Source organism: Cryptomeria japonica, chromosome 7 (genome assembly GCF_030272615.1).
Source record: "Cryptomeria japonica chromosome 7, Sugi_1.0, whole genome shotgun sequence".
Taxonomy (NCBI): Eukaryota; Viridiplantae; Streptophyta; class Pinopsida; order Cupressales; family Cupressaceae; genus Cryptomeria; species Cryptomeria japonica.
Window position 1 is genome coordinate 152,668,689 of NC_081411.1, and position 13,750 is coordinate 152,682,438.

Consider the following 13,750-nt stretch of genomic DNA (forward strand, 5'->3'; position numbering starts at 1 on the left):
TGAGGCTTGCTTTTATAGATTTTCAGGTGAGATGGGGTGAGAAATTGAATTGAAGTGTTGATTGATAGAAAAATGATTTTGATTGATCAATTAAGTGGATTGATTGATCCATTAACAAAATATATTGATTTATTAACTCAATTGATTGGATAGTTGACTCAATTGATTAGGGAGATGATTGAATTTATTAGTTAGTTGACTAGATTGATTGGGGAGAAGACTAAATTGATTGATTAGTCAGCAAAGGTGATTTGGAGTGAAAAAGGGGAGATTGAAGTGTTAACTGAGTTAACTAATTTGATGAAGCAATTAAGGTTTTCAACATGTGCTATAGGATTTTGAATTGAAATTCATTTTTTCGTTTTGATTTGAATTTTCAAATGATGAAATGCACATAAGATTTACTAAAATTCATTGAAATTCAGTTCTGATGAAATGTGAATTTGGGAGAAATGAGTTGAAATTCGAATTTGGGGATTTGGAGGAATGAATGATCGAATTAAATAATTTAAATGAAATTATTTAATCATTAGAAATAGAATTAATTAAATAACAAAGATTATTTAATCGATGAAATTAATCATTAATTAATTAAATAATTAATATTTGAGAAGGGGGTAAGTGATTAATTGATTAATAGATAGAATTTGAATGATTAGTAATGATTAAATTAGTTTAGAAGAAAAAATTAGCTTAATTAAATAATTATTTAACTAATAAGATGATAAATTAGTACATGATTGATGAGACATTTTTAGGTGTCTACAACAAGGATAAAAATCAGCCAATTAAGATCACAGATTCAAATTAGAAACTTGCCAGCGCATCATTCTTTTTATGACCAAAAGAACATTCTACCATAGCCAACCTACATTGTTGATATTATATTTATTTATTTAATTCTCTTTAGTCATGCTTTTCTTACACAAATTGTTGCCATTGTATGCGCCTCTAAGCATTATAATAATATTTTCACAACATAAAAATAATAATAATATATTTAAACTCTCCCACCAAAAGGCCATTTGAAATTGAATTTCGATGAGACATCCTAGACTGTCTAGTACTGATTTTATAATCAAAGATGAGAAAGGAAATTTTCTCAAGGGATGTTTGGTCAACTCCCTTATGGCACCAATAATGATTTTGAGTTTGCGACTCTTCCTGGTGACCTTAAGCTATGCAGGGAGAAAAATATTTGATAGGTTGACATTGAAGGTGACTCCCTCAATGCGATTCGAGTAGCTATCACTGGAAAAGCTTTGAGTTGGAAATCTACAATGTGGCTTAATGTGATCAAATTCAATTTTGAGGAAATGGATTACATAATAAAACACATTTTTCGTGAAGGGAACATAGAAGTAGACTTTAAAAAAAAAAAATCAAACTATGCTATTGATCAAAACTATGACTCTATCATATTAGATGTCATATCTTCCTAGAGTAGACTTACCCTCTCAGTGGGTGTGCTATCTCTAGACGCCTCCATTGTAGTAAAAAGGGTAGAAAAGGTAGGTTGGAGCAGTGAATTAGTAGGAATGCAAAACACTTGGAGATTAGATTTAATCCCTTTTGGATTTGGTTAGATCTGTAGTGATGGCCGAAGGGATAGTTTTTGTCTATAAAACACACAATGCTCAGAATGGGGAGGCATAAATGGCCGAGTCGATAACGAGTTCATTTGTGTTGAGTAATGGGGAAGTGGAATGCATCCCCAACCTGTGTGAGCCTGTTGTGGGAGCCTAAGGAGATTGAAGAAGGAATCCTTCCAAGGAAAGGTGGTAGATACATTCAACATTGAAGAGGTCATCAAGGATGAGAATATGACAAACATTGTATTGGCAATGAGGGACCGTTTGAGAAAAAATAACATGGAAACTTATGAATACATGATGAGTGTAAATAGGAATTTGTTTCCCCTAGAGTAGATTGGACGTGCCAAAGAGGTCATTGCGACCATAAGAGTCCTAATTTACACTCTCTATTAATCTTATATAATTTTTTTTTATGCTTTAATAAAAAAAGAACTACACTCTTAAATAAAAATTTTCCTAAAAAAATAAATATTAAAACTTAATAATATAATTGTATATGGTGAAAATGGATAAACAATGGTATTGAAAGACTTAATGAATTCAACCACAAAAACCCTAGCCTAACAACAACAAAGATCCACCATAACATATGAAGATTACCTAAGACAAAGTAAATAAGATCAAATCACAAAGATTATATGATCACATGTCCAATAGGGTTTGAATCTCCATTCTTCCTATCTCCATTGATCTTGCTTGATATATTTGCTCTCAGATTTTATATGTGCACAAGAGCTCAACAAAGAACGGAAATGTGGTTGTAAGTAGGATCGCATGTAAAAGTGCAAAGGCGTAGTGTAGTCGAGTAATCAAGTAGTTAGTCCAGTTAGGGTTTGATAATGAAGGAAGCATCTCCTTATATAGAAGACACTATAATAAATGGAGGGATAAGATTGAGAGGTGTAAAAGATAAATGGTCGGCTATGATTAGAGGGTAGGTAAAGAAATTAATAAAATAACAAGAGGGTAGGTAGTGTATGAATTAAGAGATGAATGACATGTGTCATGGGTAGAAAAGGATAATGAATTAATTAAATAAATAAAGATTTATTTAATTAATAGAGGAAGTGGGATCAATTAAATAAATAAAAGTATTTATTTAATTTAAGAAAAAGATAATTTAAATAAATAAATGTATTTATTTAAATCAGAAATAAGGCTAGAAGAGGATAAATGAATTAATTAAATAAATAAAGATTTATTTAATTAATAGAAGAATTAGGCTTAGATAATTAAATAAATAAAATATTTATCTAATTAGACATGACAATTTTAGGTGTCTACATTTTGCCCCTCTTTGAGACAATGCAGCTTATCGCATTGTTTCAAAGAAGATAAGATGAACTGATACAAAGTTGCCCCAAGATGGGAATGATATGCCCCCTCGAGAGATTGGATGAAAATGTCTGAAAAGATCACAGACAATCTCTCGATAAGAAAGAAAGGCTAGAATGGATTGACTAGATAGAGTGACAGAGTCACGGGATAAAGAAGACTGACTCGGGAAACAAGGGATAGGGTAGTCTATAAAATAGACCACGAGGGGAATACATCCTCATTGTCATCCACACATCCAAGAGATCAGAGTGTAGAGAGAGAATAGAGCAACAGCAGTCAGCAGTGATGGCTTTGATTCACAGATTCGATCGCGTTCGCCGATTTTAGAGGCCAGCAGATGTAGGAGAGCCGGTAAGTACCGCAAAACCTCCTTGTACTTTGTCACATTAATTGTTGTCATTAATGCATCTTAGGTAGTGCAATAAATGCGTGTTAGGATAATGTCAAAAACGTGTAGGCATGTCTGCGTTGGTGCCAGGCACGTTTAGGTTGGCTAGGTGCGTCTGTGTTTGTGCTAGGCGCGTCTATGAATTCAGCAGCGTCTATGTCAAATGCGAACGCGTCTATGTTGTGCAGACACGTTTGTGAAATGTGTGTACGTCTATGTAGGACAGGCACGTCTGTGCAGAGCATAGGCATGTCTGTGTATTTCAGGCACGTCTATGCAGAGCAAGCGCATTTGTGCAGTCTGTAAGCGTGTTTATGTCATGAAGGCATGTTTGTGTCTTCAAGGTCAAATCGACAGTTCTATGATGAACATATGTTGTCAATTGGATAAGCTACTAAGAGGATACACTCAAGAAGGTCCTCTAGGGAAGACTAGGATATCTTATAGAACATACATTGTCAATTATGAAACTACTCAAGAGGATACACTCAAGCAGAGGCCCTAAGATAGGATAGATCGAGGCACTTTGTGATGAACGGGGAGTACCAAGACATAGTACTTTGTGATGAACATGGAGTACTAATATGAGCAACACTTTGTGATGAATAGGGAGTGCAAATATGAGCAGCACTTTGTGATGAATAGGGAGTGCAAAACACGTAGTACTTTGTGATGAACATGGAGTACCACTATGATAAAAAGCAACACTTTGTGATGAACAGTGAGTGTCACTAGGATAGAAGCAACACTTTGTGATGAATAGTAAGTGTCACTGGGATAGAGTGTCATAAGCACTTAAGATAAAAAGCAACATTTTGTGATGAACAGGGAATGCCACTTTGACTAACATGATTGCTTTGCTTGATTGCAGGAGTATTTGCCTATGCTAGAGTCCCGAGAGGGATTCTCGTCGATGTAGAGATTATGACCAGAGCTGACATTCGAGGACCGAGCTTCTATTGAGGGTATGGGTCTACGATACAATCTATATGTGCCTGAGTTTTGGGCAAACATGGGTTTGCTGACTGCACTTGCTGAGAGATGACACTCTGAGACTTGTACATTTCATTTGTCGATGGGTGAGATGAAAGTCACCTTAGAGGATGTGTACAGGATTCTGAGGATACCGATCAATGGGGAGCTAATACCCTATGATTGAGATGGAGATAGGGAGGCCCTAAGACGAGTGTTTTAGGATCCAGGACTAGAGATGAGGGCAGGACACGTGGCTTGGGATACCATGACATGGACAATGATTAGCACTACCAACAGTGTTGGCAGGAGTTATCAATCGATTCCTCTGTCTGGATAGGGCGACACGAGGGGTTGTTGCAGAGGACATAGGGGCCAAGAGAGATGATCTTGGGGTGGGTTCTTCCAGGGCTCAGACTTCGTCGAGGCCAACCAGCTTCGAGGGAGGGAGTTCATCATAGCCTTAGAGGGCTCCCTATGTATCAGTTTTGTACCATTTTGTATGATGATGTAGACACCTTCGGGTGATTTTGCCATATGTATTTTGACATCATTATATCATGACACTTATGATTTTGATATATATATGAGATGATTCTTTGCAGAAACTATATGCATGTGTACCTATGTGATGATATGTTTCATGATGTATGTTTCTATGTGATGCTTATGTTATGGATGCAAATATGTACATAATGAAATGCAATATTTTTGTTCTTTTATGTTTTATATGTTATACATATGTGAATGTGAATGTATGAAATGAAAAATGGATATGACAATGCAAATAACTATTTACATGATGAGAATGTAAAATGTGCTAACATGTGTTGTGTGCAAGATATGGTGCAATTGTGATATCTATATGTATGTATGAAATGCTTAATATGTAGAAATGCAGGTGCAAAACTACATGAAATGCAAATATTTTTGGCATGTCACTATACTCAGTCATGTGATAGCAGGCTACACAAACTCAAGAAGGATGATGGAAGTCAATCAAGAAGGGGGGATGGAAGATAGAAGATATGAAAGTGAAAGAGCTTCTCGTGCGTTATCATCATTGAGCTTTATTATGGCAAAATAGGTTGTGACAATCGAGGCATATGTTCGACCCAGAAAGTCATTGTACCTATTTGCATGGAGATCAGACAGTCGCAAACAAGGAATGCCCCAGTTCATATTAGACTCATAGTATCCTCATATCCTTGGACAAGTCATAGCATTACTAAGAGACCATCCACAGATAGCAAAAGAAAAATAGGTGACGATACCCCATCCTCGCCTTTCTAGTCAAAGACATCCTAGAGATAGAATCTCTAGTCAGAGACATCCTGGAAAAGCTAAAAGACATGTCACCAAAAGATAAAATCAAAATAACGCCAAGACTTGACACCAACATCCACTGTAGTCCTCAAGTTTAGTGTCTCTTGTCACTTGTATAAGTCTTATTTGATTGTGGTCACAATGTTTACTTTCACAAAAAGGATAGATAGCACTGAACCATAATGTTGTCTGAGTCTGTTAAAAAATTTGATCCATTGTTGCTGCTGTGTCTCATCTGAAACTGACTGAATCCATGAAACTGATACTTTATTGTAGAGAAGACGAAACTTTATTGCGGATTTGCGATGCAAATGTTGCTTTATTGCGGATTGTGCACGAATAGACTGAAGAAAACTAGAAGAAACTGTACTCCTCAAAACACGTGATGTTCTTAATTCCACACCCATCACTAGACGTAGGATTTGCCTTAGCCACAGATAGGAGCTGATTTATTATGAATGGAAAGGGATGAAAAGGAATGTTTATTATGAATGGCGAACCAATCTTAGGTAGATCAATAACAAGCCATGATGGGAGTGGATAAGTTTATTATGGATGAATAGGTTGTGAGTGTGTGCAAAGTGAAAGGATGAGAATGGAATCCTGAAGGAGGGAGAAGCAATGTCTCTACACATGGCACCGGTGACCCGGTTTTCACCATGGTACTTGCCCAAGGCACCACCAAAGTGGTTTTCACCATTGGACGAAATGTTTTTCTTTACCTTTTTTTTTTTTTTTTGATTTTAAAATTATTTTTTTTGTGTCACAAGGCGCCTGTTTGCCAGGTTTTCACCAAGTAATGATTTTTTATTTTTATGATTTTTTTTTGGTATTTTTGAATTTTTTGATTTTTTTTTTGATTTTTTTTTTTTTTTTTTTTTTTTTGAATTGGGATATGTTGAAGAGCTATGTGTAAAACCTGCGAAGGTGCATGTTGTTGATATGGTCCTCCAAAGGTTCGCCCTCTGTGGTTGAAAGCTGATATGCACCAGATCCATATGCTGCTGTGATGATGTAAGGACCAAGCCAGTTTGGTTTAAACTTTCCCTTTTTTTCTCTGTCTTGTTGATTTTTAGGATTTTCTTTGAGAACTAAATCACGTACCTCAAATGTGTGAGGCTTGACTTTATGATTGTAACTGCATTGTTCCTTGAATGAATGATGTGTAGCTTGAGTGACTGTCTTTCTTGATGAAGGAACTCAGATAGAATTACTAGTGTGTGAACTACGTAGGCCCATACACGTGTTAGTTAAAGAAGTTTGGGGCATCCCTGATAACAAAGTCCTTCAAGGAAGTTCCATTAAAGGTCCATGATGTATCACCAGAAGGGAAAGGATGTGCGGAACAAGTGGATGAGGAATGAAGGCTTATGATTGTGAAAAGAAGTGAAAGTAGGATAGCATGATGGAGACTTAGGATCAACAAGTATGCTTTTTGGCTTGAAATTTTAGAACTTTTGCCCCCTGTTATTTTGATATTAGGGGAGATCAACTCTTCCTCTTTTTGCTTCATAGGATTTTTATCCTTGACTTTGATTTTTGTAGAGTCCAATAACTTTTGATTTTGATTTGTACTAAAGGACTTTTCTTTATTTTTGACTTTTAGATTTTTCTTTTCAAATCTTGATTTTTGATCCCCAATGAGTAAGGGTTTTTGTAATTCTTGTTGATCCAAGTCTGGAAGTGGAGTGGAAATGGAATGAGTGGATTAAATGGTAAGGCTATACAAGTTCTCAAGAGGGCTAGCGATACACTCAATAGATTCTTCGCAGGAACCACTCTTAGGATTATTGATATCAAGAGATGCTTGCACCACTAGAGGAGATTTGCATTCAAACTTAGTAGCCACAACACTAGGTGGTTCACACCCAATTCCTTGGCATTGCAAATTGCTTGTATGTTGTTCTTGTCGAATGAATACCTTAGGAGATAATGGGAGTTGATCAACATGAAAGATATACTCACCACATCCCATGTCTTTAAACTTGAACTTTTCTTTGAACTCTGTTTGTTTTGATGTAGAAGCTTTTAAGGATTCCAGATCAATATATGTTGATGAAGGAATAGCTTCTCGATTGATTGGGATTGTTATTTCTGATCGAGGTCGCATATTGTTGCAATATATGAATGGATTTGGGTCAGCTTTGATGGTCACTTCAACTCCATTGTGTTGAAACTTGATACATCGATGATATGTAGATGGTATTACATTCATCTCATGAATCCATGGACGTCCTAGCAATATGTTGTATGTGAGATCGAGGTCTAGGACTTGACAAACCACATCTTTTGTAACTAGACCAACTCTGAGAGGCAAGGTGACTGTACCTTTGGATGAACGTTCTTCATCATCATATGCTTTGATGGTAATTTTGTTTGTAGAATTCACAACTTTTTCAGAATATCCCAATTGTTTAATAGTGCTCAATGTACAAATGTTTAGACCTGCTCTTCCATCTATCAGGACTCATTTTATTCGGTGTTTGTGTAAGAAAGCTTCAATGTGTAACGGTGCATTATGTGGTTGACTTACGGAGGTGTCATCAACTTCTGTGAATGTAAGGGAGTGTGGAATGGAAAGGTATCCCACCATGGCTTGAAACTGATCCACGTTCAGATCAGTAGGGACCAAAGTGTCTCTCAAGATTTTGTCAAGAATGGCTTTATGTGCAGGGGATATGCGTAAGAGCTCAAGGATTGAGATAAACGTGGGTGTCTTCCCCAACTATTCTACAAGGTCATACTTAGACTTAGTTGACGAGGAAGCGGTGTTTTTAGCTGGAGCACCTTGCAAAGTGAATTTACCTCGATGAGTTGTAACATTACATTCAGAGGTAGGTTCGGAAGAAGATCCAATTCCTTTCAGGACGATCTTGGGTCTTTGGGTAGAATTCTCAGGCGTTTTGTCCTTGATGATAATGGTAGAGACATAATTGTCCATCGAAATGTGATTGACAGTTGAATCATAGTTGTAGGATGCTCTGGTATAGTTGGTCTGGTCATCTGTGGCTTTAGCTTTTCCCTTGTCTGCTTTGGGAATGGTTCTTTAAACATTTCATGTTCTTGATTGGATGAGTGTCCCTCAATCTCGATGTCACCTCTATCAATAAGATCTTGTATGATGTTCTTCAGTCGATGGCAATTTCTTGTCTTATGACCCTTACTCTTGTGAAATTCGCAATACTCATCATCATTCCACCAATTTGGTTTGACCTTTGGTTCATATGGAGGAAAATCTGGAACTGTGATTACTTTGTTTGCCACTAGCTTCTTGAAAACTGACTCAAGTGGTTCTCCTAATGGAGTGTACTTCCTTCGTGATCTGGAAGTTGTTTGAGTATTCACTTGATTGTTAGAGCTTGATCCAGAAAAAATGATTTGGGTCGCACTGTATTGGCATCAACAACACCATCATTGACTGTGTTCTTGTTTTTGTTCCAAAATCTTGGCTTATCTTTTCCTTTAAAGTCATCTTTGTTTTCCTTGAATATCTTAATGATTCCTTGTTCAATTAGGACCTTCTTTGTTGCTAAGCCTTTTTCAATGACATCCTTGAAGGTGGACAAACAAGCTTTCCTCAGATCATAGCCAATGTCTTTGTTAACATTCCGGGTGAACATCTCTACCATTTGTTTCTGTGGATTTTCACAAGAGCATTTGTTGGCTAAATTCCTCCATCTTTGTAAAAATGATGAAAAAGACTCTCCACCCCTTTGCTTGGTATTGCACAAAGTAGTGATTGATATGTCTGTCTCTATGTTGTATGAGAAATGTTGTATAAATGTCTCTGCTAAATCACCCCATGACTTAATTCCAGGTGGAAGTTGGGAGAACCATTCCATAGCTTGATCACCTAAGCTTTGTGGGAATAATCTCATCAAATATGTCTCTTCTGCTGCTACCTCAATGCAAGCTGTGAAAAAGTTGTCTTATGTGTGCCTTAAGATCCCCTTTTCCTCTATACTTATCAAACTTAGGTGTCACAAAGTGTGTAGGAAATGGAGGCATTGGAATGCTTTTGTCAAATGGATAAGGGCATATGTCTCTCATTGTGTATGTTGGCTTCGGTGTATTTATGTCCTCCATTTTCTTTTGTAAGTCCCTGATTTGTTGCTCCAAATTGTTCTTCGGTGGAGACTGACTTCTTGGACCATACCCCATGCTTGAGGCACCAATTGGAGGAGGAGCTTGTTGCATATATGGATGATATTGATCATACACATCTTCATATGGAGGAGGTCTATACTGGTGCTGCGTATATGGACCATTTAGTATAGAGTCATGTTGAGGAACGACGTATTTGCTTTGTCCATGTATACCATACTCTATAGGAATGTCATGAATTTGTTCTAGTGTGTTGCCTCCAAATTTGATGCGGGGTTTCCTTGTGTCCAAATTTTGAACATGCCTTTGAATATCCAATTGCTTTGGTGGTTGATCCTTAGCATTGGTATGCGATTGAGCATATTTTTCTGCATAAGACTTCCATAATGGTCTCCGAAGGTGAGTATCATATGTTGTGTATGGGACCTTAGGTTTTTGAAACAAAGATGAAGGTGATTCAGGCACAAGATGTGGTCCTCTATTGCCTCCACTATTAGGCCTCCTTTGATCCATGTTGGAGTGAGTTTGTTGCAAAGGTCGATTTTCCATTATTTGAGACATGTCAAAATCACGAGGGATCTTGGTTCCACTTTGTGCCATCACTTGTAGAAAGTATTGTCTATCTCTCCTCATTATTTCCTCAACCAATCTATTGAAATGGGGATTCATAATGGTGTCTTCCACTTCTGCTGAATGTATGGAGAAGTTGTCCATATTGTCACTGTGTGTATAATTGTTGTTTGTAGTGTCCATGTTCTCAACATTTGGAATGTTTCTATAGGCATCCATGTTTGGTAATGTAGTATGATCAGAATTGAAAAAGATATCATTGTCATACTCATAGGAACTCATGTTTGCGGACTCTTGAGCCTCTTTAGCTTTTCTCCTAGATTTTTGGAAACGGGTTTCAACCATGAACTAGGTATTGACCAAGATGTGTGAGACTAGATGAAAATGGAAAGAGTATGGAAGACCAAGAGTTGGATGGAATGTAAATGAATATGAAGTTTACTTGCAATGTCCAAAGTGTAAGACCAAGTATGTATGTAGTAGAGTAGGTGTGACTTCCAAATAGATGATAGTTTCTCTTGATGAGGTAAGTTGACCTTGACTCTAAGTAAGACCAAATGAGACCCAAAGGTGATAGACATTGATAAGGGACCACTTAGCAAAATGTTGTTATATGTAGTGTGTTGACAAAGTATGATGAGGACAAGCAAGTGACCTTTTGACTCAAGTTTAGACAAATGTGAATGCAATAAAAGCAATGATGGACTTTGTGAGACCTAAAGATAGGTTGAATGCTAGATGAAAACCACAGAGAGATAACCTAGGAAGCTCAATAATTCTAAAACTGACTGTTCTTGTTTGCTAAATTATGAAAGTTTTCAATTCTGAACACAAACGTGCCTGTATACTTCACATACGCGCTTAAATGACACAGACGCTATTCTGTCAAACACAGACACGTTTCTAAGATGTTGCAATGTTGCTCAAAAGATACAGACGCGTTTCTGCCCTTCACAGACGCGTTTAGATGACACAGACGCTATTCTGTCAGACACAGACGCGTTTCTGCAAACTTTGTGCAATTTTTCCAATCCATGAAGTTGTTTTGTTGTAACCAAATCTGAATGTTTGACTGTTTTTCGTGACAAGAGGACACAGTGCTGATGAGGACTCAATGTTTGCAATGACTCAAAGACTCAATGTTTGCAAGTGTTTAGACTTAAAGACTCCAAAAAAAGTGTGTTGTTTGATGTAAAATTGTTTTGCATACACTTGAAGAAACAAAAGACACAATGTTTTGATGTTTGGTCTTGAATGTTTGAATATTCAAAATAAGTCAAGCACAATTCTTATGGCTAGCCAAGACAATAATTATTGATCCCACATGGAGTTTCCCCCGAGGCTACGCTATTCAGAGCGGATACTTAGATGCTTGACCCCACTGGCTCCACCCTCGACACTCACTTCTCGGGGCAGCCAAGCATCAGTCCCCACGAAAACTCCTCGTGGTGAACTTTGTATCTCTACTAAGAACCATATGTGTATGGGCTGCTACCAGAGGTCCGACCTCCTGCCCCAACAACTAGAAGGATTTTGGCTTCTAAAACAAAAAGGTGCTAGTAAGGGCATCCGCTCGTGTGGCCATACATGCGACACTTTCAGCTCTGTAAATACAGAAGGCTCCCAGTCGGTAGGGGTTACGCCCTACAAATGATCAAATAAATTTGATCAAACAGGTTTATGGGGAGACATAGTGTCGGTATGAACTAATCAGCACATGTTATCTATAGTTTTCACCATGAATACAATTATTTATAGTGGTTTGGAAGAAGATGATATTTCTTTTGCTACCACTTGGGTCGTTCTCTCCTCACTAGTAGTCCTAATGACCACACGGGGAGACAGACCCTCTAAAGATTAAACAAAAAGAGCCTATTGCTCAAGACACAAAGACAATGGTTCAATTTTAGTGCACCAATTGAAGTGTTTGCTAGTCTATGAAAACAAGACACACAATAAAAGATTAAAAAAAACCTTTGCCAAGGTCTTGCAACAAAGATCTATTAGTAGTTTGGATTGTTTGAAATAATCACCCCTTCCTGCAAGCACACAAGTTAGGTAAATTTTAGATCCAAAAGACTTTGTGAAATAGGGGCCTTCAACAAAACGATTTTGCTTCCAAGACAAGTTGTACCACTTTTGTTAGCTAGATCTGAAAATGTTAGCTCAAAATAAACTAGATCTGAAATCTAAATGACGAAAAACTGAATCAATGAAAAAAAAAATGCAACAACCAAACACAAACGTAGTTGCCACAGACACAGACGCTGCCAGAACACACAGACGCGCCTAGATCTGATACAGACGCAGCTCCCGGACACAGACGCATTTCCCTAATGCAGACGCGCTTGAAGACCTCACAGACGCGACTATGGAATACAAACGCGTTTCTCGAAATCTGCAAAAAAAATAAAATATTGTCGAATACGCAGACGCGGTTCCAGATGTCACAGACGCGACATAAAATCAAAAAATGCGATCCGAAAGTGCGCAGACGCGAAATATTAAAATGTTGTCGGAAATGTCAGATCTGCAACATCAAAACAAAATCTGCAACAAAAGATGTTAAATGCAAAAGGGACAAGAGTCCCACCGGGCGTGCCAAAATGTATACGGTGAAAATGGATAAACAATAATATTGAAAGACTTAATGAATTCAACCACAAAAACCCTAGCCTAACAATAACAAAGATCCACCATAACATATGAAGATTACCTAAGACAATGTAAATCAAATCAAATCACAAAGATTATACCATCACATGTCCAATAGGGTTTGAATCTCCATTCTTCCTATCTCCATTGATCTTGCTTGATATATTTGCTCTCAGATTTTATATGTGCACAAGAGCTCAACAAAGAACGGAAATGTGGTTGCAAGTAGGATCGCATGTAAAAGTGCAAAGGTGTAGTGTAGTTGAGTAATCAAGTAGTTAGTCCAGTTAGGATTTGATAATGAAGGAAGCATCTCCTTATATATAAGACACTATAAGAAATTGAGGAATAAGATTGAGAGGTGTAAAAGATAAATGGTCGACTATGATTAGAGGGTAGGTAAAGAAAATAATAAAATAATAAGAGGGTAGGTAGTGTATGAATTAAGAGATGAATGACATATGTCATGGGTAGAAAAGGATAATGAATTAATTAAATAAATAAAGATTTATTTAATTAATAAAGGAAGTGGGATCAATTAAATAAATAAAAATATTTATTTAATTTAAGAAAAAGATAATTTAAATAAATAAATGTATTTATTTAAATCAGAAATAAGACTAGAAGAGGATAAATGAATTAATTAAATAAATAAAGATTTAATTAATTAATAGAAGAATTAAGCTTAGATAATTAAATAAATAAAATATTTATCTAATTAGACATGACAATTTTAGGTGTCTACAATAATCATATGGATTAAAATAATTTAATATTAATTATATTATAATAATAATATAAT